Source organism: Peromyscus maniculatus, chromosome 3 (assembly GCF_049852395.1).
Source record: "Peromyscus maniculatus bairdii isolate BWxNUB_F1_BW_parent chromosome 3, HU_Pman_BW_mat_3.1, whole genome shotgun sequence".
NCBI lineage: Eukaryota > Metazoa > Chordata > Mammalia > Rodentia > Cricetidae > Peromyscus > Peromyscus maniculatus.
The window spans coordinates 151,044,023-151,067,651 of NC_134854.1; the positions used below are offsets into that span (position 1 = coordinate 151,044,023).

General features: G+C 43.4%; 1 protein-coding gene and 1 long non-coding RNA gene across 4 annotated transcripts in view; both read right to left on the reverse strand.

The window, feature by feature from the left end:
- LOC102920965 (killer cell lectin-like receptor subfamily B member 1B allele C) overlaps nucleotides 1-22,521 on the reverse strand; it is a 43,122-nt gene extending 20,601 nt beyond the window's left edge. For 2 of the 3 annotated variants that reach the window (XM_076566019.1, XM_076566016.1), the window contains exons 1-2: nucleotides 21,930-22,521; nucleotides 20,212-20,348 (exon numbers count right to left, since the gene is read on the reverse strand). The gene's annotated coding sequence lies outside the window, so the exon portion shown is untranslated. Of the gene's footprint in view, nucleotides 1-20,211; nucleotides 20,349-21,833 lie in introns of all 3 variants that reach the window. The other variant, XM_076566017.1, reaches the window with a different exon arrangement.
- Nucleotides 7,486-9,739, reverse strand: LOC143272190 (uncharacterized). The gene is made up of 3 exons (XR_013049627.1): nucleotides 9,584-9,739; nucleotides 8,337-8,483; nucleotides 7,486-7,692 (listed from the first exon to the last, which is right to left on the reverse strand). It is a non-coding gene; the product is annotated as an uncharacterized LOC143272190 (long non-coding RNA).
- Nucleotides 22,522-23,629: the final 1,108 nt, after the last annotated feature.

Consider the following 23,629-nt stretch of genomic DNA (forward strand, 5'->3'; position numbering starts at 1 on the left):
GTCCCATAATGCCCCTCCCTTTCCAAGATATCACTAGCTTTCAGTGGTAAATATGTGAAGAACATTCCAAATGTTTGAGGTGGGTCTTAGACCATGCTTACGCAAACAATCCTGTGGTCAGAGACTATGGGGATATATTAGACAGACCAACAAAGTAAGGAGAAGTCTGAAGCTGTATTTCAATGAAAACGGAAGCTCTGAGGATGCTGAAGGTTTTTCTTTTTAGTCTTACTCTAATATTTTATGTGTGTTGCTGATCTGTGGTTGTGAGCTGCCTTGTAAGATGGGAACTGAACTCGGTCCTCTGGGAGGACAGCCCATGCTCTTGACTACTGAGCCCTCTCTGCAGGCCCAACATTGAAATTTAACAAGTTCTGAAGCCTGACTCTGATGGATCTACAATGGCCTTATTAAATGTAAGAGATTCGAGGGGAGGTATTTTCATCAGCAGGTGCTCCCAAAAGCCTTGAAGCCACAAATCGTAGAGAAACTAAAAATAACAACCAAACACATCACCATTGGTCTGTGTGTTCCATGCAGCTGATAGACCACTTTTCCTGTGATGGAGTGACAGGAGCCACACCAACTACCACACAGTTATTTTTACAACAAAAGTTTTGCTATGTAGCCATCATTATACAGATAAAAATAAAACCCTCCTGAGAATTCACATCGGGGATTCATTCGGCTACTGAAGTTGTCTGGCCACCTCATTGCCCAAATGATAGTTTCACTGTCGGATTTCAGGATTATATTAATCTTGCTGCTATAAAATATAAGGAGGGTAAACGGGTGTGTATTTGTGTGCTAGAGAGAGTGCAATGTGATATTAAGCATATATGATGTGATGTGAAATCTAAAGAATTCAAATGGTGAATGGTTGTTAAGTGATCCTGGATTTTATTGACTTTTATTTATCCATGTAGGTGTATATGGTGGTATTTTATTTATACTGAAATGTGATTTTAATTGTATGTTAATAAATAAAGTTGCCTGGGGGTCAGAGCTATTAGCAAGCCATAGGAAAGCAGGGCGGTGGTGGCGGCGTACGCTTATAATCCCAGCATTAGGTAGGCAGAGCTAGGTAAGTCTCTGTGTGTTCAGGGATACAGTCAACATTGGAGACACATACCTTTAAGACCTGGAGGGCTGTTCTTGAGCGACAGCTTTGGGTTTTGACACAACCGCACCACCTAGACTGAGAATTCTCCTCATACATTTTGTTTTTGTCTTTTAGGAGAATGAAGGTTAAGGAATCTGAAGAACTGAACAAATGAGATAACTGAAGAAAAGGGACAAATCATCTACCCCAGGAAACAGAGTGAAACAGCGTATGGGTATATATTATCTAAAAAATTTTATGTCTTCCTAAATGTTTGTTTCTGCTTTTCTCTAAAGATTTAACACTGTTGGTCTTCTAATAGTCCCAATTTAATTAAAATTTAAAGCTGACTTTGGAGTTGGAGAATGGCTCTCTCCTTCTTTAAACTCAAGCATGTTGTTAAAAGGAAAATGCAAACTCCCTGTATCATGCCAGAATAAAAGAGCCATCTTCTGCTATGGGACAGGAGAAAAGCCAAATTAATTAAGGGACTATTCTATTACTAATCTCAACTCTTTGATTCTAATCTGATTCTTTAAACTTTTCTTAAAGTATAAATTTTATATCAAAATTTACAAGATTAATATATATATAGATATATACGTTTTAAACTTTGTTAAGATATGAATGGTCATATAGAGTACTAACTAATTCTAGAAAAAAGGCTTCAATTAGCTGCATATATATGTCTTTGTGTTCGAGTCTTTTATCAGTTTTCTGCAGGAAATCACAGCCAGGCCTAACATCAACTGAAGTCTCCAGGAAGGAAATGGGGCCCCACAACAACAACTCCAAGTGGACAATAATATCACTAAGCTGACAAACATCTACAAATCAGCTTTGAACTACAAAGTGCTTAGAGCAATTTTGAGATGACTAGCTGAGATGATCCAGTCTCAAAGACTACTTGAATAAGGACTTGAGATAAACCCTGAACTTTGGCATTATACACAGACTGGATAATAATGAAGGATATAGTTACCTTTCCTAGAATTTGACAATTAACCTAAATTTTTTCTTTTCAGGATAAAGATAACTTCACCCATACCAGTAGGAAGCAATTTCAAGAATACGACGCCCACATTCCCAAAGAGGTGGTGTGGAGTGGGTGGAATTTTTTTTTTTTAATTTTTTTTTTATTTATTTTTTTTTGTCTTTTAATGGGTTTTGGGTCTGGGATAATTTTCAATGTTTAGGGGGTTTGGTTACAAGTTGTTGTCAAGGGTTAGGAAAAAGGCTAGGCAAAGGAGATTAGATTTAAGGTTCTTGTTTAAAAAAAAGAAGGAAAGAAAGAAAGAAAGAAAAGAAGAAAAAGACAATTACTACTTTTAAATACTTTACATTGGATTGGATTGTTTTATATTGTATACAAATTATATATATTGAAATTGATATTGTTAGAAAATGTTATATGTATATTTCTACTTGTACTTATACCATTCATTTAACAATGTAATGCAATTTTCTGATCCTTGAATGCTATTATTACCAACTATTAGGATATAAAGAAATGAAAGTTAGTAGTTAGACATTACAATAGAACTTGTAGATATGTTTAAAAAATTGAGCAGATATATTTTAGATAGACAGGTCATCTTCAAACCCTTCAGAGATCTATAGAATATGGCATTTAAAATGTTTTAATAACTTAGAAATTCTTCTTTTTTGAGACATGTCGGCTCCTGGCAGTACCAATCTACTTCAGAGAAAATATGGGCATTGAAGAAACTGCATATGGAGTTAACTTTCATTGTGGCAAAAGTTAGCGACTGGACAACAAATATCCTCGAATCAACAGGACAAAATGGACAGACAGAACATGAAACAAAGGACTACTGATTCTTGCCAAAACAAGTGTGGTTATGGCTTTATCAAAAGGCATCTTCTGAGGCCAGGACAATATGGCACCATCCCTGAAGTGGCCTTCATAATCCGAAAAAGGTACAGCGCCCTTTTCTTCAAGGCAGCTGAACAGGCAGTGGGCCAATGGCTTCTGGTGTGCAATGGAACAGCAGCTAAAACAGTTATTCTTGAAGAGTAACTAAGCTCACACCTCTCAATAGTAGACTGGCATTTAATAGAGGGATGTGGAGAAGAACGGGATGCTGAGATGAAGCCATATATACACAGCCAAGAAGAATGGACAGCTGAATTAAAAAACCATTAACAATTTCCAGAATTTAAAATCCTGAATCTTGACATGACACTAGTGGAATTCAGGTGTTTCTGGTACATGGACTGCTCTCACCCAATGTGAGGTTGAACTGTTGACCTTGTGTACATCCTACTTCACAAATGAGTCTGTCAGATACGCTAAGCCTATAGGCTGAAGATGATGTCCCAACACTGTGGAGAAACCTCAGGTGACTGTCCAGGCAGCTGGCTGTTTCTGTCAACTCACAAATTTTTTGGAAGTTGCTTGCATGCACTTCCTGTTTTTATTTTTGTTAGCTAATATTATTTCCTTCTTGGGTCTCTGGTGGCATTTTATTTGTACTGAAATGTGATTTTAATTGTATGTTAATAAATAAAGTTGCCTGGGGGTCAGAGCTATTAGCAAGCTATAGGAAAGCAGGGTGGTGGTGGCGTGGCATATGCTTATAATCCCAGCACTTGGTCGGCAGAGCTAGGTAAGTCTCTGTGCGTTCAGGGATACAGTCAACATGGGAGACACATGCCTTTAAGACCTGTAGGGCTGTACTTACAGGCAGTGATGAGGCAGTTACATGTTTGGGTTTACAACCAATGAGAAGGCAGAACAGAAAGACTATATAAAGACAAACACACAGGAAGTAGGTCTCTTTCGGAGAGGTAGGACCACCGCAGGAGGAAGGGTAAGGTTTTAGCTCTGAGCTCTGACCTCTTGGCTTTCTTCTTTACATTGGTTCTGTGTTTCTTATTTAATAAGATATTTGGTTACATCTACAGGTGTATGTGTTTATACATGTGTGTGAATATAGTGTATGTTTGTGTGGCGTGTGTGCATGTGTTTGAGGATGTACACACTGTGTGCATGCCCAGAGGCCAGAGGAGAGTGTGAGATATTCTTTCCTCCTTGTTCCTTTGAGGCAGGGTTTCTTCTGGACCTCACATTGATTTTGTCTGTGTTTTCAGACAGTCTGGAAACCAACATGCTCCAGTGATCCTCCCGTCTCCTCTCCTCTGGATGCTGGGGTTCCAGGTGTTCCAGGGACCACACCTGGCTTGCTACATCATTCTTATCGGCTGAGCTATTTCTCCAAACCCTGATACCGAGTTTTAAAGTGGCTGTAGTTAAAGTCATAATGAAAATCTCAAAGATTAAGAAAGACAAGCTTCCTAGTGGTAGCCTGCTTTGTTATTGACTTCCTTCACTTTTATAGTGGAAGTTAGAATGTGTAGAAAATAGAGTGAAATATGAACATTACTCTTGCATGTGAAGAAATAAAAAAGAGGCTACACAAATGACAGTGATAAAAGGAGGGGCTGGAGAGATGGTTTAGAGGTTAAGAGCACTGGCTCCTCTTCCAGAGTTTGATTCCCAGCATGCACCAGGCAGCTCAAAACTGTCTGTAACTCGGTCCCAAGGGTCCTGATACCCTCTTCTAGCTTCTCTGACCACCAAGTGCTCACATGATGCACAGATGTACATGCAGGTAAAACACCCCACACACGTGAAATTAAACAAAAATAATTTAACAACTTAAAAAGGACCAGGAGAGGTGAGTGAAATTTCAAATGTCAAAATCACCGAAAAATTTACACAGATACAAAAACAAACAAACAAAACAAAACAAAAACAGGGAAAGATGGTCCAGTCAGAGAAAGGAAGGAATACTTATAGATTAAAGCATCATAAATGTATGAGCTTCTTCAGGAGGAGTTTTGATGATCTGATGGACACCACAGATAACAGCTGCAGGGACACAGGAAAGTGACACACAAGGAAGGAAATTCATCTGCCAACAAGGACACAGAAACTGTAAATAGAACCAAACAGACTTTGGGAATGAAAAACTACAATAGCAGAAATGAAATGTTCATTGGGGGTCAAGGGAGCTTGGTACTTTTCAACCATGTGAGAAAAACAAATTTCTTCTCATGAAAGCAGAAGATGGAATGTTCGTGAAGGAGAAGAAGGACGGGAGAAAAAGAGGGGAGACTACTGAAGGTGACAGGGTGTCCGTGGGTCAAGACATGGTATATGCATGTGTCAACGTGTCATGGAGAAAACCATTATGCTGTACACTTAATACCTTCTAATATAAAGTGGAAAAAATGATGAGCCACTTTTCTTTCCAGATATTCTGATCTCAATTATTTCATGATAACTGCAGCAAATGGACTCATATAGATGTCTTCAAGTGGTGAAAAAGTCATTTTAACCAAGAATATTGCAGTCAGCAAAATTATCCTTCAAAAGTAAAGAAGAAACTGAGACTTTCCCAAATATTCAAATCTGAAGGAGCTTATTAATACTGGACCTGCTGTCCAAGAGACAACCCAGAGGTCTTCAAATCGAAAGGACAGTGAGGAGAAAAACACAGTCACACAAAGTTTTCAATACACACACACACACACACACACACACACACACACACACACACACACACACAAAGAGCAACACAGGCTACTCTAATACTGGTACATAGATTTTAAGTCACAAACAAACATGAAAAAGCAGGTATAATTGTGTGCAAATGTGTATATAATACTTTAACATCAATAACATCTTGAGTGAATAAAACTGCAACATAATGGAGTGTTTGTGATTGAAATTAAGCTAATACTATTTTAAGCTAATACTTAAAGAATTCTACATCTTTAAGAAGGTTTATACAGGAATTGGCAAGATGGCTCAGAGGGTAAAGGCATTTGCCATCAAGCCTGAGTCTAAGATGCATGCTGGAATCCATGTGTGAAAAGAGGGAATCAACTCTTGCAAGTTGTCCTCTGACCTCCACATGTGTACCCACATTCTTTAAATTTAAATGGTAATTTTTAATAATTCTTCATTATATAATTGCAATGGTAACCAAAAAGCTAATATATATAGTGTCATATATATATATATATAGTGTTGTCAAGACACTGGTAATTTGAATAAAAATGGTCCCTATACCCATAGAGAGTGGCACTATTAGGAGGTGTGGTCTTGTTGGTGTGGGTGTTATTAGAGGAGGTGTGTCACTAGGGGGTGGCTTTAAGGTCTTAGAAGCTCAAACCTGGCTAGTGTATCACTGTCACTTCCTGCTGCTTTCAGATCCAGATGTAGAACTCTCAGCTACCTCTCCAGCACCGTGTCTGCCTGTATGCCACCATGCTTCCTGCCATGACACTAAGGGACTAAATCTCCAAATGTAAGCAAGCCTCAATTAATTTTTTTTTTTTTTAGTAAGAGTTGCTGTGGTCATGGTGTCTCCTTACAGCAAAAAAACCCTAACTAAGATGCCATGACTACAGTATCATATAAAAGAAAACATTTAATTGGGGCTTGCTTACAGCTTCAGAGAATAAGTCCATTTCCATCATGGACCTGGTGTGGACTTTGGAAACCTCAAAGTCTACCTCCAGTGTTACACCTCCTCCAAAAGGCCACACCTCCTAATCCTTCCTAAATAGTCCACCAACTGAGAACCACATTCAAATATATGATGAGTCTAAGGGTACTTTCTCATTCAAACCACCTCATATAGAACAGTGACAAAAGAAAATAATATAGAACAGAGACAAAAGAAAATAAGGTGCAAATCAAAGCATAGCACTATAAAAATAATGAAATATGAAAGGAGTCAGTAAGAGAAGAACAAGGGAGCAGAAATCATAAATATTTAGAAATAACAAATTAGTCACCTTTCTGTACTCCATTTATGACAAGAAAGTCAAAAAGAAAATTAAGAGAACAATTCCATCCATAACGTCATGAAACAGACTAAAATACTGAAGAATAAACCCAGTTATAGATGTGAAAGACTTATATAGCAAACACCATAAAACATGCTGGATGAAATTAAGTGCACACTAATAAAGGAAATCTTGGATTAATGAGATGGTTGGCTTTGATAAGTTAAGATGACTATACTAACAAAGTGATCTACAAATTCGAAGCAATCTCCATCCATCATAATCCTAAGAACTATCTCTTTTGAGGAAATATAAAAATGTTTCCTTAAACAGAATTTTAAGATTCAACACATTCAAAACACTCAAGGGATTCAATACATTCAAAACACTTTTGGAAGCTTACAAAGTTGGAGAACTCATGTTGATTTATTTGAAAAAGTATTTGTTATCCATATTAAGAAAATTCTACTAGCATAAAGACAAATAGATCAAGAGAAAGAAACATAGAACAGACAGGATGAATAAATGCCCATGTATGTGGTCAAATGATCTTGACAAATGTACCCACTTGGACAAAATAGTCTCTTCATTGCACAATATTTTTAATTTTTATTTATTTATGTGTATGTGCCTGGGTATTTATTATTTATGCATATGTGGGTGCAGGAGCCTGTGGAGGTCAGAAGAGGGCATTGGATCCCCTGGCCCTGGAGCTTCAGGCAGATATGAGTTTGCCATGTGGGTGCTGGGAACTGATCTCAAGTCCTCTGCAAGAGCAACAAAATGTTATTAATTGCTGAATCATCTCTTCATCCCTCAATGAGTAATATTAATAATATTAAGTAATTAAATATTAATAATATTAAGTAATAATAATAAGTAGTATTAAGCTATATATCTACACACAAAGAATAAACTTTGACTCTTAATTTACACCATATGCAAAAATAGACTAAACATGGATTAGATACCTAAATATAATACTAAAATTATTAAATTTCTGCAAGAAAATATATAGGGAAATATTCAAGACATAGCACATAATAGAGACTTCTTGGGAGTAATATCAAATGCATCAGCAACAAAAGCAAAATAGACAAACGAGACTATGTGAACCTTAAAGGTGTTTTTAATGATAAATGTCACGGGTGACAAGGTGGTCCACAAAGCAGAGAAAAGGGCCTTGAGCATACAGGGAGAGCCCAAGGTGAAACACTGCAAAGGATTAATCCGTTAATTATGTTAGAGCCCTCACAATGTAATGGTGTCTGGACACGTCCACACTGACATGTGCTTTACTAACATCTTAGGCATTTGTATCTTAATCTTAGCAAGCTGACAATCAAGGTTAAGTATCAGAACAGCATAAAGTTTCCCAAGGAGCAGGTGAAAGGTTGCAAACATCACTAACCATCATGAGGAAAGACCCCTGGTTTCTAGTTCTGCATGAAGGAGCTCGGACGTTTCCAGTTCATCCTCACACAAACACCAAGGTGAACCAGCTCTTCTAGGCTATGCAAGAGAGGTGAGGACCCAGGGCAAAGATGTGCCCCCAGCCCTGGAGAGACAGAAGAGGGAGGGCAGAAACCATGGCTCATGAGAGCAGAGATTCAGGCTGTCTTTCCTCCGAGGGAGCCAGAACCAGCAAACCTCAGCTGCCATCGACTGAGTGCGTGGACTTAGAGTGGTTAACTTTGTAGTTATTAGCAACAGGGGCAGCCAGTGGGAAGGCAACTACGGTTTGTGATACTGGCCTCCAGGAACTTGTCCTAGTTTTCATAGTAACCACAACACAAAATTAACCTTAAGAACATCATAGGGAAGAGAAACTACTATATTAAAAAAAAAAAAAAAAAAAAAAAAAAAAAAAAAAAAAAAAAAGATGACAGAGCCCTCTGCTCTTCCCAGCAGACTCTGCTCTCAGAAAAGGGAGGAGCCCAGAACCCAAGTGGCTGGGGGTTTAGTCTAACGGACCAGGGACAAGAGATACCCAACTCCACCAGCTCCACTTTTCTCACAGAGAAGGTAAATGTCAATTGCAGCCCACTCTAGCTTTCTAGGTGAAAAAGGGAAGCGGCCGACCTCAGCGGCTCGGTCTGACCAGTCCTCCCTCCTGAGACGGGAGGAAATAGTGAAGAAACACGGGAGTTCACAGACGGAGGCAGAAGGTCAACAACACCCTTAGCACATTTGCCTCTCTGGGCACCTCCCCAGCACACTAAAGGTCTGATTCTGCACTTCCTTTACCTGGTTACCCTAGAAAAAGCCCCAGGCACTGAACACATGTGACTTGAGAATTAAAATCACACCGAGGTATCACCGGCTATCTATCCATTGGATGACTACTCTTAAGCAAGCAATTTCCCCACTAAGAAAATGAAAGGATGTTGAATGTGGGTGAGAATGTGGAGTTGGAAGCGTTATACATCATTGCTGGAGAAGCAAAACGGTGCCACCCCTGTGGAAAACAGTGTGGTGAGTCCTCTAATACGGAAAACAGGATCTCTGTTACAATTTTATTTAGTGTCTCTCAAAATTCACGCTTGCAATTGAGCCCGTGATGGAAATTCTGTTAAGGATGAAACCTTTTCGGGAAGGGATTAAGCCACAAGTACTGTACCCTCATGAATGGATTAGGATTTTATAAATGGAACAAACCTTGTTCACAATCTTTTTGCTTTTCTCCTTACTGCCGTGTGGGGACACAGCATTCATCCTTCTGCCTCTTCATCCCTTTCACCATGTAAGGATGAAGTATGAAGATCCTCACTAGACACTAATGCCTGTGTCTTGACCTTGGACTTGACAGCTTCCAGAACTGTGAGAAACAATTTGTGTGCTTGTATCTGTGGTCCCACAAAGAGACTAAAGACAAATAGAAGAGCTATTTGCACACCATTGTTCAAGGATGTAGTGCTCACCTGAGCCAGAATGTGGACAAGCCCATATTGTTCATCAGCTGATGAATGGACAAAATACCGCATCTGCATAAGGAAATTTACTTGGCCTGAAAGGAGAAGAAATTTGGACATATGTGCCAATATGAATGAACTGAGAACTATTATGAGAGGTCCACGGAGTCTGCTTAAAGGGTAAAACTTATTAGGAAGAAAGACTCACTACAGTATGGGAGATTTATTGTAGGGTCCTGGAAGGCCGAGGTACAGTTCTGCCACACACTGTTTGTTCTTCCTCCTGAGTCAGTCCCCACATCCAAGCCCAAGAGAACTCTGCCTGGGCTACAAGGTGAGACCCTGTCTCAGAACACCAAAAATAAGTTTAAAAAAAAAATACATTTAACCCTTCCTTCTTCTGTGTTCCTTCAGGTTCTGTACATAAAAAATTTATAATAATTTGTGGTATGGTAGAATCATTTTATGACTTAAATGAAAGCCTTTCCTGGGCTTTTTGTTTGCACTGGCGAACAGATATGGATCACTCTCTGTATTAGTTGAGGCTTGCTTTAAAAAGCATTAGAGACTAGACAGCTTAAACAAGAGAAATGTGCATTCTCAGAGTTCTGAAAGCTGAAGTCTACCGAGTGCTGGCAGAGTTTCCACCTGAGGCCTCTCTCCTGGGTTCACAAGGCTGCCTCTCATTTCTCCATGCGGTCTCCTCCAGTGTGTGTCTGTGCTCTAATCCCTTACTTTCAGCCTGGGGTAACCCTAAAAGCTTCAATTTACCGAACCAGACAAACTACTTGAAGACTCTGTGAGGCTGCACCAGGATGGAGATCCTGAGTTGTTGAAGTTTAGTCTGTAGTTGACTTGAAATCTGTTGGGACAGATGGACTAGGGACAGAGGTGGAGTTAAGGGAATTTAGAAAAAAAATTATCTTGTATGTACAGTTGGAACTGTTAGGTTCGTGGTCCTGGTTGTTGGGAAGAGGAGTCCCAAGACCTGGGGAAGGGGCAGAGCTCCCAGGGAAAGGGGGAGAGGTCCCACCCTTAGGAACAGGCAATAGGCAGGAAAGCTTATCTGGAGTTTGAGAGTTCTTGAGAGGAGCCAGGAAAATTTAGATTTGCTATACTAAGTTAATTGGGGAACAGCTCTCATCTGAAAGCAGGTTGTGTTTGGGAGAATACAATCTGAGAGGCTTTTGTTACACCAGAATCATCTTTCCTAGGGTACTTAGGTGGGTTTTGAGATTGGAATGTTTTAGGAACATGGATGACTGAGGAGGCTCTTGGCAAATGGTGAGAAGGACGGTCTGTAACGGGATTTTTGAGTTGTGAAAAGGCTGAGAGAACTTGGTTTTGGTTCCCAAAGGGGGACTTAGATCAAGGGGACAAGTGTCTGAGAGGGATGGGGGAGGAGGTCTTTGAGAGTTTGGGACAGGAGTGTAGAGGATCTGGGGAACACCGGGGAGAAGAGATAAGTGTGGAAGGACTGACGGAGGACAGGTAAGGAATGTGAGTGACAAATATTTGATAAGAGAAGTTTGGAGGGATGAAATACGAGATGGTGGAAGAGATTTAGGAGTTGAGGGAGATATTGGTGGGAATAGATTTCGAGAGAGGATTGTACCAGGCTTTTTCTTTTGGGCCACCAATCAACTCCCAAAAATGACACAGAGACTTATTAGTTTTGAATGCTCAGCCTAGCTTAGGCTAGCTTTATTTTTTTTTATTTTTTATTTTTTTTTGGTTTTTCAAGACAGGGTTTCTCTGTGTAGTTTTGGAGACTGTCCTGGAGTTCGCTCTGTAGACCAGGCTGGCTTCAAAATCACAGAGATCTGCCTGGCTTTGCCTCCTGAGTGTAGGGATTAAAGGCATGTGCTACCGGTGGCTAGTCTTTTAATTTAAATTAACCTGTTTCTCTTTATCTACATTTTGCCTCAGGGCTTATCACCTTTCTTACTTCTGTGTATCTGACTTTCACTGCTTCTCTGTCTGTCTGGCAGCTTTCTGGCTTCTGGCTCTGGTGTCTCATTCTCTCCTCCCTTCTTCTTCTTCTTCTTCTTCTTCTTCTTCTTCTTCTTCTTCTTCTTCTTCTTCTTCTTCTTCTTCTTCTTCTTCTCTCCTCCTCCTCCTCCTCCTCCTCCTCCTCCTCCTCCTTCTTCTTCTTCCAAGCCTGGAGTCCTCCTCCTTTTTATTCTCTCTGCCTGGCAGCCCCGCCGATCCCTCTCCCGCCTAGCTATTAACTATTCAGCTTTTTATTAGGCCAATCAGGCAGGAAAGGTGCAACAAATGTGAGATGTTTATGGGTTGGGATAAGAGGCAAAATTTATGTCAATTCTGGAGAGGAAATTCTTTCCTAGTAAGGGTGTAGGGCATGAGGGAATGAGGAGAAAAAACTGAAAAGTTAAGGGAGAAGTCTGGAGGAGTCTGGAAGACTAGTTATGTATTCTGACTATGGGTTATGGAGAGGGGTTAACACAGAAAGAGGGAAAGAAATCAAAACAACTTTTCATATACTTTACATTACTTGATTAGACCCATAAATGGCTTATTCAAACTTTTATGACTTGCTTAAACTTTCATATCTTCAGATATTAACATATACTGTCATAACTTGGACCTGCATACCTTGTATCATTAATTTTCCTTTTTCCTTGACCTACATAACTTACTTGTCCATTTGTCATAACCTTTAGAAACTTTAAATCTTAGTGTGAAGCCTGTCATCAAGATAAACTGCACATGTGAAATGGACTGACCAGGCATCTGGGTGTCACACTTTAGCCTCACACACTTTAGCCTCACACACAAAGTGCCAGTAGAAGCATTGTTAAAACTACAGTTAGTCATCAGAGACCTGTGAAGGATAAATTTGAGTAGGAAGTATAATTTAAGTGGTTTTTGTATCAATAATAATGACAGAGACTTGCTTAGACAGTCATTTGAGGCTTATGTTATAGATGCAGTAGTCAGTCATCAATTGTCAGAAAAGAGCAGTGTTTATTTAATCATCAATTGTCAGAAAAGAACACTGTTTACTCTTCAGTTGTCTCACAGAGCAGCAGGCCTTCAGTTGGTCAGACTCAGGTCTGAATTTGTCCTGGAGAGGAAGAACTTGGGAAAATTAACTTTATTTTGACAAGGCAGGGTACAACAGTCAATCCAAAAGTGTCCACAGTATTTGCAGGATCTTGGTAGCAGATGAGGCATGGGGCAGTTTTCCCAGTGGTTAGCATTACCACAGTCCAGGTAGAGTCATTGGTTTAGTGTTTTATCTGTCTTCCTTGGAGACCTTAAAGTTTTCTTGTTGGTGGCAGGTGGTGGTGGTGGTGATGGTGGTGTCTCTGTTTATTGTGGGAAGCTTTTACTGAACATTTTAAATGCCTTATTCATCAAGTCTCTGAGGAGTTTGAGAGCCATTATCTATTAAGTGTACTTGGACTAGATAAACTTTGTTTCAAGTTACTTGTTTCAAAGGCTCAACTTTGAAAACATATACATATATGTATATATGCTAAATGAAGCTTATTTCTATAATTAATCATGACTATAAGTATTTTTATGAATATATTAAAGAATATGATTATTTGTGAGGTAACTTATAATTAACTTGTATGTTTTAATTATCTTTAACAGTTTATAGTAAGTTAAAATAGCTTTTATAAGATTAGGACTTGGAGCTTTAGCCCTGTTAAGTTTGAGTTGAAGATTTAATTGGAGATCTTCTAGTATGAAAATAAACCATAGACCATAAATGTAATAAACTTTTGTCGTTACAGATTGTTATGGTGAAGGAAGTGTCAGGTCAGGAAAGGGTTAAGGTGAGAAAGTGGCAGTGACTGAGGGAGGTGTTATCAGGTTAGAGCAACCTATGACGTTTTCTTGTGGTTTTGGGGGAAAAGAGAACATAATTCAGTTCATAACATGTCCTACTCAACTTAAAGCAGTCTGTTGCATTTGCCTGCAAATGATTTTTTGTGTGTATGTGACTGGGTCATAAATGAATGTATAGGTATTTATATATACAGGTCAGAACCCAAAAAAATTATGACTTCTAGACACCAAGTGAAACTACTGGCTAGCATAAGACTTTAAATGCAAATTCATTCAAATAGTAAGTGCTCTTCTCTAACTTACTCTGTAATAAAATAACACCAACACTCAGAAAAATTTCAAAATCGTGATAAAACAAAACATTAGCTAAAAATGTTGCTATTCCAGTTACAGAACTTGTAACTGGAAACAAAAGTAGGTCAGTTGTTTTTTTCACAGGAAATACCAACCACAAAGGTCTCCTTAGAAACAGACTTTTGTAATCATGGGCTGCAGGCATGTCAAACCATGTATTAATGAGCCAATAACACTTGCCTGAAGTCAGTGGGGGATAGAAAGAGTTAAAATTCTTTTTCCACCAGGTGTAGTGGCTCATGCCTTTAATCCCAGCACTCTGAAGCAAAAGCAGGCAGAAATACATAGTGAGTTTCATGCGGGGTCGTTGTAATGAGACATTTTCTTAAACACAAGCAAACAAATGAAAACCCCAAGCCCCACTCAAAACCAAAAACTGTCTTTCCCTACCTAATAATAGTGTTTATTATTTTTTTAGAGTAATATGGTTGACATAATTTTGTGTTATCAAAAACAAAGGATGTTGATGGGAATAAGACAGCTGCTGGAAGTTAAAATGCTCGGTTCCCCTTTTAGGAAGCAACATGGTTCCTTTATTAGGAGGGAACCAGTTCAATCAGTCCGTTGTTAATGAACGTTCATTCATGTTACCCCCCCATCTTACTTGTTGAGAGAGTCCTATGTAAAAGCAGAAGTATGAGATTTAAGTGCACGGCATAAGCTTGGCAGCGGCAAATATAAAGCAAAAAGCCGCATCTCCATAATTCAAAGTCTAAGTTGGAGTAGATGCTTGTCTGGTGTTACCTAGATAGTTGTGGTGTTAGGGATGGGGGCGAGGGTTAGAGAATCTACACAAAACACAGAAAGTCCCAAGGTAGCGGCCAAGAGGCTTTGGCTTTGTAATTATGGCTGGCAGGCATGCTAACCATTAGTATATTAACAGGCCAATAACACTTGCCAGAAGTCTGTGGGGATGGATAGTGTTAAAATTTTCTTTCCTCCAGGCTTAGTGACTCATGCCGTTAATCCTAGCACTCTGAAGCAGAGGCAGGCAGATCTCTGTGACTGGGAAGATAGAAATTTACATAAACAAATTTCTATGTCATCTATCATTAAATATTTATGGCGAATACACAAAATACCTGCATGCAAATAGTCTCTAAAACCTCAGATCTACGAGTTCCCTCTGAAGGGGCAAAATGGAAAATGACATTTTAAAAGTACGTTTAATAAGATACATTTATTAAATACATTGTAATAAATACATTTGATTTTAGACATTCACATTTTAGCCTGACACACAAAGTGCGAGTAGACGCCTTGACATATGCTGCTGTAAGAGCCCTGTTACTTTTTACTTTTAATTATTCACACTTCTGGGCGGGTATGTGCACACGAGCGCAGGTGCATCCTGAGGCCAGACGAGGTGCATGCCGCACGCATTCGGGCTGAAGTGCCTGGACCTTGGCAGAAGCCACTGTGACAGTCTCAGTCCCAGGCCTTTGTCTGTCTCAGGAGCTCCCCACGGCCTTTCACCCTCCAGCCTCCCCTTCCTGCTCCCTCTTGTCGTCTTTCTTCTGTCTTCCTTTTTCTTCTGATCTTGGCCTCCCTCAAACTGCTCCACTGGCTTCTTTAACTGTCAAGCCGGACTGCCGGGTGCTTCCCAGGCGTCGGGTACTGACTACTCAGTCCTGCCTTTGGGCCTGCACTGGCCAGGCCCAGGGCACGCCGGTGAGGGGTTACCCCGGTTAAGGGTAGCTCGGAGAATGCATTTGAGGGGGCGTCTCGGCAACGTTAATGCACGCGGGGGGACCCAGCTCTATGGTGGGCAGGACCATTCCTGGAGGGAGGGGGGATAGGGGAGGGGAAGGGGGGGGAGAGAGAGACAGACAGACAGAGACAAAGAGACAGAGACAGAGACACAGAGAGAGACAGACAGACAGAGACAGAGAGACAGAGAGACACAGAGAGAGACAGACAGAGAGACAGAGACAGACAGAGACAAAGAGAGAGAGAGACAGAGAGACAGAGACAGAGACAGAGCGACACAGAGACAGACAGAGAGAGACAGAGACAGAGACAGAGAGAGAGGAGGGGGAGGGAGGGAGGGAGAGAGAGGGAGAGCGCTAGCTGAGTGCACACTTCGGTTTCCTGACTGGATGTGATGCTACCAATCCCTTCAAGCTCTGGCTGCCTTTACTTTGATTGACTGTGCCTTCAAGTGTGGACCAAAACAAACCCGTCTTTCCTTGAGTTTCCTTTCTCAGGATATTTTGCCAAAGCGACGAAAAACAAAACGAAGACTACAGCCCCATGCTGTCTCTGAAACACTAATGAATACTGCCTTTTGTTCACAAACAGAATCTTTCGTCTTAACGCTCTAAAAGCTGCTAACATTCCTGACATTGCTCCAGTCTGGTCTAGGGCATGTAAAGACGAGTGGATATTCTGAACCCGCCCCTGGCAAGGAAACATAAAGCTGGGGGGACAGGGGTAGATAGGGTGCTCGCCCTTTGCTCCCGGGCGGGCTCCTGGAAGGGGGAGGACCCGCAAGAACCAAGTGTCGAGAAAATGAGTGGGGAGTTGGAGTTCATGAACCGGACGGAGAGTGTGGGGTTGGAGAGAAGGAGAGTGGGGGCCTTGTTGGAACCCCCAGTTTTTAGTTACCTTTCAGACCAGCAAATAGCAACATATCCGGCAGCTTACGTCATCAAGAATAAGCTTCAACTACTGAGTTAGCGACAGTCACACCCGCCGGTTCTGGTGGCGCAGGCCGGTAGGATTTGCTGAAGGAGGCAGAGGCAGGTGGATCTGGAGTTCGAGGACAGCCTGGGATACACATTTTCTTTTTTTTTTTTTTCCAATTTTCAATAATACTACATACATCGGCGGCCACACGACACCCCCAACAAACCTCCAACAGCCACAAGGCCGCTCCCCAGGCTCCTTCCACCCGGATCCGGCTCGGCTACCCGCGTCCCCACCCCACCCACCCCGCACCAGCTCCTCCAGACGCACAGGCGCCGGCTCCACACCGCAGCTCCCAAGCCCTGGCCCACGCACCGACTCCCACGCCCGACCCCCGCGCCTGTCCACGGCCGCAGCGCGCACTCGTCCCGGGACACGCTCTCCTCCCTACAACCCGCCATCTCGGCCCTCCCGACCCTTGGGTTCCTTTCCTCTAGTCCTGCACACGCGAAACGACAAGTCAGCAGCCACCGCTCAGAGCAGAAATGTTGGCGGCAGAGTCCGTTTTTTTTGTTTGTTTTTTAACCTCGGGTCTTTGGTTTTATGCACAACACGGGAAAATGAAATTTATTTAAATTGGAAAGGAGAAAGTGCCGGGCGGCGTGGTGGTTGCGCAACGCCTGCTCACTACAAAGGGGAGAGAATGCGAGCTGCGGTCGGGCTGGAGAGATGGCTCAGCCGTTAAAGGCTAGGCTCACAACCAAAAATATAAGAGTTCGGTTCCCAGCACCCACGGCTGTCTCTCCAGCCACCTTTTTTGTCTTACACCGCACCGCCAACCACACGGACAGCCTGTGTGGAAACAACAATCTTAAGGGGGGGAAAAAGGAGGGTAGAAAGTTAAAAAAAAAAAAAAAAAAAAAAAAAACAAAAAGATAAAAGGAAATCCATATGTGTAGTCCCTGAAACTCTTCCTCATTTACTCCTAACAGCCCAACCTTACTACCAATTTAGCTGTCCTGAAATTCCCAGTCTATCTCCGCTAACTGGCTTGAAGCTGGCTTTCAAGCCAGCGCCTCTCCCAGTGCTCAGGGACACTCACAGACACCGAGAGCCACACTTCTCCGTCCTCTCTGCACCGTCTCCCTTCTGCCTGGTGACCTTGACATCAGCTTCAGGGCTCGCAGTGCGGGGCTCACAGCGAACCCCCGGCCAAAGAGCTCTGCATTCCCACACGCCCTCCGCATCCCACCCTGCATGTGCCCCACGGATGTGTGCTCTGTGTCTGCTCTGTTCACTTAGCACGATGACCTCTTTCACCTTCATCGGACCCGGTGCCTTTTCTTCCTCCCCCATTGCTGCTGCTGGTGTCCAAAACTTCCCCTCCTCATCTTCCTATTTCTCCTCCCCTTATCCCTTCTCTCCTATTGAAAAATATTTTTGGCGTTCATGGACTTCCCTCAAGCCACCAAGGACCTAGCTAGGAACTCCCAACAACTTTTCCCTTCTTCTAGACTCTTGTGCTCAGCTGTCTTCAACTATTCAGTTGCCCAGGGAGTTCTCCCTTCCCTGGACATCTGTGGCAATCCCACCATAAGCTCGGTGAAGGGCCAACTCTTCTTGTCCAGGGCAGCCATCATGCTTGTCTGTTCCTATGTGTCAAGCCTGACCCCTGGGCTGCAGCTCTGGTATTCCCCCCAATGGTCAAACCTCCTAAGTGCATGCTTCCCTAAGGTCTGTCGAAGGTGATGTGTGATGCCGGCTACCATCAACAGGACCAGGGCAGAAGTGCTTCTGCTTACTGGGGGATGAGGGCAATGGATGGCAGTGGTTCCTTGGCGATGGATTTCCAGGTCTTTCTCGGTGTGGGTAGTCTGGAGGTGAATGAAACTATACAGCCCTTCCATCCTAGGCTGAGGAATTTCTGGGCCTATGCATACATTATTTACTGGGTAACCAACCATTTCTAGGAATAAGCAAATTTGCCTGTTGCTTTGGCCACTTGGCTGTTGTGAATGCTGTTGTCATCAACATGAATGACTGAATATCTACCTGTTTAGGACCCTGCATTCACATTCACATCCATGAGATGCATGTGCCCCTGAAGAGTTAGAAATACAGACAACAAATATGTAAACTTGCTTAAAACAGTGTGTGTGTGTGTGTGTGTGTGTGTGTGTGTGTGACACAATATTGTGGATTTCAGGGGTGAACTTTTGGGATGGCACTGTCCTGTTGCAACTTCAAAAAGCTGGACATACTGTGTCAACACTGAGTAGATCAGGATGCTAAAGTGTGGGGCTTTGTGGGAGGTCCTTGCTGGCTCTTCTCTGCTCTAGAATCCCTTTCCAACACATCTCACACATGCTTCTTCCCTGGGGATGCTGCTTGCCTGAGCCCTTTACCAGGGGCCAAAACCGTGAGGTTACCCACTCTTGGATTAGCCTTCAAAACTACAAACCAGAGAAAATTCTTTTCATGAAACTAGAAAGATTATTTATGAAGGGGAATAAACACAAGGAAGAGAGACAAGTGAGGGTGAAGGTGTGGTCAATGTGACCAAAATGTATTATATCATGTCACAAGGAAGCTTGTTATTTTTGTATAATTAATAAACTATTGCTGGGTTGTGGTGGTACATGCCTCTAATCCCAGCAGTTTTCTTTATTTACATCACCTGGCTTCCATTATTTCATTTGAGTTACAAAAATAAACTTATTCAAATGATGTCTTCAAAGTGGGAAAAAAAACCTAACTCCAAACAAAATATTGTATTCATCACAAGTAAAGAAGAGGGTCAGGAGGTGGCTGAGCTATTAAAGATGCTGGCTTTGCAGGCCAGACTGTCAGAGTTCCGTTCCTGGAATCCATGTCGAAACTCCCATTTCCTAGCACATCCCACATTTCCTTTTGGTATACAGTTCTTTTCCGATGGTTATATTTGGTTTTACTGAAGTTGAAGAATTACGCCAAAATGTGGTGATTGAATACAACAAATGTTACTTTACATGACAGCCTGCAGGTCAGAAGGGTGGGGTAGCTGAGCTGGCTACTCTCACCCCGGTTTCTTTCAAGACTTCAATCAAGTGACATGGCAGGTCTGGAGTCGTCTCAGACAGAGATGGGAGATAAGGCAGACCTAAGACAGAGGGTCTCGAGTTGTTTAGTAGGTTTGGCAGCCTTGTCTGCTTTGGTAAAGAGAATAAGGACAATTACTGCTGGGGGATATTCAATCACACTGTGGACCCTGAGTTTGCGTTTGTATTAATTAAATAAAATTAACCTTGGGTCAGGAGGCTGAGCTAGCAACTGGTTGACAGAAAGAATTCATCTAGCATGGGGGCATCCGGAAGAGTTAGGGAGAAGCACAGGAAGTAGTTGGGAGGGATTTAGAGTGGCCCAGCTATTTTAAGCTTTAGCAGAGCCGAAGTCAGGGTCTTTCGGAGATACCAGCAAGGAGAGGGTTACCTAATTGCTACTCAGCCTCTCTGAGCAAGAAGGTTTTCATCCCAGCCTTTGAATTTCCAGTCTTATTTATAAATAGAACAATAGAGATTTAGTTCAAGTTACCTTTAGAGACAGGGACAGGGCCGTGCCTGTGGGAACAGAATTCCTGCCAGGCTGCTGTCAGACAGAGAAGCAGGCGGGTAACTGCAGAGTCTCAATTGCTGGATGAAATAGCAGTGGACTAAGGTGCAGCCACTGTGCTGAAGATAAAACAACAAATTACAGCCGGATTCTTTCGGGGGAGGGGGACTATTATTCTGCTTATGCAGCCACATCACAGGTCATTATCAAAGAAAGTCAAGTTAGGAACTCAAGCAGGGCAGGAACCTGGAGGCAGAAGCTGATGCACAGGCCATGGAGGAGAGCTGTTGACTGGCTTGCTCCTCATGGCTTGCTCAGCCTGTTTTCTTATAGAACCCAGGACCACCAGCCCAGGGATGGCATCACCCACAATGGGCTGGGCCCTCTCCATCACTAGTTAAGAAAATGCCCTATAGGCTTGCCTATAGCCGCATTCTTATGGAAGCATCTTCTTTTTCTTTTTCCCTCCATCATAATGTTTTTATTAATTATTTGGGACAGCCTGATTCTTAAGATGCCCCGCAGTTAGATACTAGTTGAGCAGACTGCAGTAGTCACATGGCCATGCTTGAATTCACGAGCACACAGGTACAGTCCTATATGGCCTCTGTTGTGTTTAATAAGAGTCTGGTGCCCTGCAGAGTCTGAGTGTGGGAGGCTTGATCTCAGCTGATGGATGGATGCAGTAAGTGAGCAGTGATTGGATCATGAGGGCTCAGCCTCCACCAATGGATCAATCCACACATGGCTTCATAATTTAATAGCCTTATCAAAAAGTGAGGGAGGCTTTCTAAGATGGGGTCTCATGGTTGGAGGACACTGGGGGTACTCTTTGGGAGCTATGTCTTGTCCTCCGATCTGTTCTCAGTCTCGCTGCTCAGTGTTAGTGTGGCAGTGTTTGCTCTGCCACAAGCACTCTGCCGTCTCGTGCCATCCCCCATGGACCCAGAAAGACTGAAACTCCGAAACTGAGTGGACCGAAGTGCTTCCCACTTAAACCCTCCCGTATTTTTCACAGAGATGAAGTCTAATGAACCGTAGAGAAAAGCAAGCATCTGAATCCATTTTTGAACAGCACTAACATTTTAATGCTTTGACAAAGACTCCGGGATCCAGAACAATACATTATTAATATTTCAGAATGCATGCTTAAGACGTTTTTATTTTTCCCTTTTTGGTAACAAAACGGTGATGGTTAAGTGTTAACTGACAACCTCATGCTGTCTGAAACAACACAAGAACCGGATTTTTGTTCACGGTCTTTATCCTTGGGCTTAAAGACTGAAAATTATTAACATTCTTTTAACATTTTGCTACAGCCAAGTTCAGGGCATGCATAGATGGTGGGTATCCTTAACCCACCCTTGGCAAGGATGCTTAAAGCTGGGAGTGTGGGGATCCCCCTTAAAGCTGGGGGCATGGGGGTCCCCTGAGCTGGTGGGCACCTTTGAAGAAGGTATCTACAGCTGAAGGAAGGCCAGTGCTCCAGTCATGGTGACGGGGGCACCACTCACTGGGCAAGAAACAGCGGTGTCCACGCACTGTTGTATTTTTGTATCGAGTTCTTTTCCCACCCTGACCCGGCCTCTCCTGGAGTCACGCACGTGGAAATCAGTGTCAAGCCCTCAAGTGCTAGTGGTCCCAGCAGTTTCCCGAGGATTGAGTTTTGAGACCTGTCGGTCATCCCTGAGGACGGTCACCTTGTGCAGCCTCCCTTCGGTCACTGATCTTCCACTGTGAACGTGGAGGGCGACAGGGCAGAGGGAGAGCGAGTCCACGCGTGGGCTGCGGGGCAGAGCGCGGGGCAGCAGGGACTTGCGGCTGAGCACAGTTGCCTGGCGGTACCGGAGTGGGTTTCCCGGAGTTGACCCGCAGGGGTCGCGGGGCAGGCGACCTTCCGGGATTGTGCAGGGGTGACTCCCTGGAGTGGGAGCGGCAGGAGTGAGGCCAGAGAGTGTGGGAGTTCAGCGGGCAGCGTATGGAGAGCGGGTGGAGAACGTGGGTTTGGATGAAAACGAGATACAGTTGGCGCCATGGGTGCGGCAATCTTCCCATTAGACGCACGTTAGCTTGCGTCATCAATCAGAAGCTTCAATAGGGTTATTTGTAGTGCAGCAGTCGCCGGTTCTGGTGGCGCAGGCCGGTAGGATTTGCTGAAGGAGGCAGAGGCAGGTGGATCTGGAGTTCGAGGACAGCCTGGGATACACATTTTTTTTTTCTCCAATTTTCAAGACTACATACATCGGCGGCCACACGACACCCCCAGCAAACCTCCAACAGCCACAAGGCCGCTCCCCAGGCTCCTTCCACCCGGATCCGGCTCGGCTACCCGCGTCCCCACCCCACCCACCCCGCACCAGCTCCTCCAGACGCACAGGCGCCGGCTCCACACCGCAGCTCCCAAGCCCTGGCCCACGCACCGACTCCCACGCCCGACCCCCGCGCCTGTCCACGGCCGCAGCGCGCACTCGTCCCGGGACACGCTCCCCTCCCTACAACCCGCCATCTCGGCCCTCCCGACCCTTGGGTTCCTTTCCTCTAGTCTTGCACACGCGAAACGACAAGTCAGCAGCCACCGCTCAGAGCAGAAATGTTGGCGGCAGAGTCCGTTTTTGTGTTTGTTTTCTAACCTCCGGTCTTTGGTTTTAATGCAGAACCCGAGAAAATGAAGTTTATTTAGATTGGAAAGGAGCAAGTGCCGGGCGGCGTGGTGGTTGCGCAACGCCTGCTCACCACAAAGGGGAAAGAATGCGGCTAGCGGTCGGGCTGGAGAGATGGCTCAGCCGTTAAAGGCTAGGCTCACAACCAAAAATATAAGAGTTCGGTTCCCAGCACCCACGGCTGTCTCTCCAGCCACCTTTTTTGTCTTACACCGCACCGCCAACACACGGACAGCCTGTGTGGAAACAACAATCTTAAGGGGGGAAAAAAAGGAAGGTAGAAAGTTAAAAAAAAAAAAAAAAAAAGATAAAAGGGAAATCCTATGTGTAGTCGCTGAAACTCTTCCTCATTTACTAACAGCCCAACCTTACTACCAATTTAGCTGCCCTGAAATTCCCAGTCTATCTCCGCTAACTGGCTTGAAAGCCAGCTTCAAGCCAGCACCTCTCCCAGTGCTCAGGGACACTCACAGACACAGAGAGCCACACTTCTCCGTCTTCTCTGCACCGTCTCCCTTCTGCCTGGTGACCTTGACATCAGCTTCAGGGCTCGCAGTGTGGGGCTCACAGCGAACCCCCGGCCAAAGAGCTCTGCATTCCCACACGCCCTCCGCATCCCACCCTGCATGTGCCCCACGGATGTGTGCTCTGTGTCTGCTCTGTTCACTTAGCACGATGACCTCTTTCACCTTCATCGGACCCGGTGCCTTTTCTTCCTCCCCCATTGCTGCTGCTGGCCA